The sequence below is a fragment of the Penaeus japonicus genome, unplaced genomic scaffold (assembly GCF_977035675.1).
Source record: "Penaeus japonicus unplaced genomic scaffold, GWHDUDI00000001_assembly GWHDUDI00000015, whole genome shotgun sequence".
Lineage (NCBI taxonomy): Eukaryota > Metazoa > Arthropoda > Malacostraca > Decapoda > Penaeidae > Penaeus > Penaeus japonicus.
The window spans coordinates 27,524,976-27,527,475 of record NW_028234417.1 but is presented as its reverse complement, the minus strand read 5'-3'; positions in this window follow the sequence as shown (position 1 = coordinate 27,527,475).

Sequence of the window (2,500 nt, the reverse complement as noted above, 5' to 3'; positions counted from 1 at the left end):
TTCTGGAGCAGAGGATACTAAAATAGACCCAGGCAGACCTAAAGATGATGAATTAGTGCACATACAATGTAAGAACTCTGAGAACAGAATCTGATCTTTTGACACTGCTTGAGGAACTTTCATTTATTAAATAGAGTATTGTAGGACTTTCTGAAGGTAGAAGACTAGGCGATGAACAGAAATTACTAAGTGATGGTCACTTACTATATTGGAGAGGTAAACCCCTGGATAGCAGACAAGAACTAGGAGTAGGTTTCTTAGCTCACAAGCGCCTCGAAAAGAATATTAGGGAATTCTACAGTGTGAGCGAAAGAGTAGTTTCTGTAATACTAAAACTAAACAACAGATATAACCTAAATATTATCCAAGTATACGCTCCTACCGGCAGACATAGTGATAAGGAGATAGAGAGCTTTTATGAAGATGTGCAAGCAACTACCGATAGAGCAAAAACCCATTTTACCATGATTATGGGGATTTTAATGCCAAGATAGGAATAAGGGAAGATGGAGAAACCTAGTTTGGGAAACATGGGATAGGCACTAGAATTAATAGAGGGCAAAGGCTAATAGAATTCGTTGAAGCTCGATCACTTAAAATTATGAATACATTCTTCGAAAAGAGACCCGGGAGGAAATGGACATGGAAATCACCATCCGGCATTAAAAACGAAAATGACTTCATAATCACCAAAAAGACGTGACATTGTACAAGACGTAACCGTTAACAATAAAATAAATGTCGGTAGCGACCACAGACTGGTCAGAAGTAGAATAAAATCACAGCTAAGAAGGGAACGAAAAAACTCATACAGCAGCCTCTCGTTAATATAATTAACATTAAGAATAGGGCGGCGGAATTCAAAACAACTACTCAGCTCTCGAAGAAGATATTGACATGGACCAAATGAATGACCATTTCAGTGAGATATTAAAGAAAGCTGCTCTTGAAATAGGGGGTAAAGATGAAAAAGAAAAGTTCAGCAAGCTTTCGGTAGAGACAAAAAATAACATCAATCAGAGACAAGATAGAATCAGCAGAGCTGACTAAGACGATAAACAAGAAGAAGAATGTACGCAAATTTGACATACGAAAAATAAATGAAGCTCTGCTTGCCGGTACCAGCCTTAGGCAACAAAGAGGAGGCTTGGAATAGAAAAAAAAAATGTATGCAGTAAAGAAACCCTATGGAGAGGTAACATACAATAAAAATAAAATTATCAAAGTAATAGAAGACTTCTATCCCGAATTATATCACTCAAACGATCAACCACATACGGAGACAAACGCAACAATTGGAGACGTTCCAAACATTACGGTAGAGGAAGTAAATAGGGTACTAAAAGGCATGAAAAGAGGAAATACACCAGGAGAAGATAGCATTAGTGTAGATCTTATTCAAGATGCAGGAGAGATTGCGACAGTAAAACTGGCCAATCTTTGTAACAGATGTCTAAGCATCGGTAAATCTCCAAAATCCTGGAAAACGAAATAACAATTTTAATACACAAAAAGGGGGACACAAAAGACTTAAAGAATTACCGACCTATAAGCCTCCTCTCAGTAATCTATAAACTGCTCACAAAAATCATCACAGCCCGTATCACCGATACATTAGATTCAAAACAACCCAAGGAACAGGCAGGGTTCTGCAACGGATTCTCAACTACAGACCATATCCACACACTAGCCCAAATTAAAGAGAAAGCAAACGAATATAGGAAGCCCCCGTGTATGGCATTCGTAGATTATGAAAAGGCATTCGATTCGGTACAGATATCTGCAGTACTAGATGCAATTCGTAAACAAGGAGTAGAGGAAATATACTGCAGATTATTAGAGGATATATATAGAGATAGTACAGCGACCATCAAAATCCACGCAGAAACCAATAAAATACCAATAAAAAAGGGTGTTAGGCAGGGCGACATCATCTCACAAAAGCTATTTCCAGCCTGCTTAGAGGAAGTATTCAAGTTAAATTGGAAGGAGAAAGGGATTAAAATAGGAAATGAGCACTTAAGCAATCTAAGATTTGCAGATGACATTGTTCTTTTCGGCGAGTCAGCAGATGAATTACAACAATTACTAAGCGATTTGAATAGGGAAAGTCTGAAGATTGGCCTTAAAATGAACATGAAAAAGACTAAAGTCATGTTCAACAGTCGAACCCCAGTTAAGCAAATACAAATACAGGGCGAGGTACTAGAAGCAGTGAACGAGTATGTATACCTAGGGCAACTCATTCAGTCGAGTACATCCTACGAAGCCGAGATAAAACGGCGAATCAGGCTAAATTGGAGTGCCTTCCATACACATAGTAATATATTACGAGGTCGTCTGCCACTATGTTTAAAGAGAAAGATTTTTGACCAATGTGTCCTCCCCATCATGACATATGGGTCAGAAACATGGACAACGACCAATGTACTCGAGAGGAAATTAGGCAGTGCTCAAAGATGCTAGGAGTTAGCTTAAGAGGCAAGAAAAGAGCCACCTG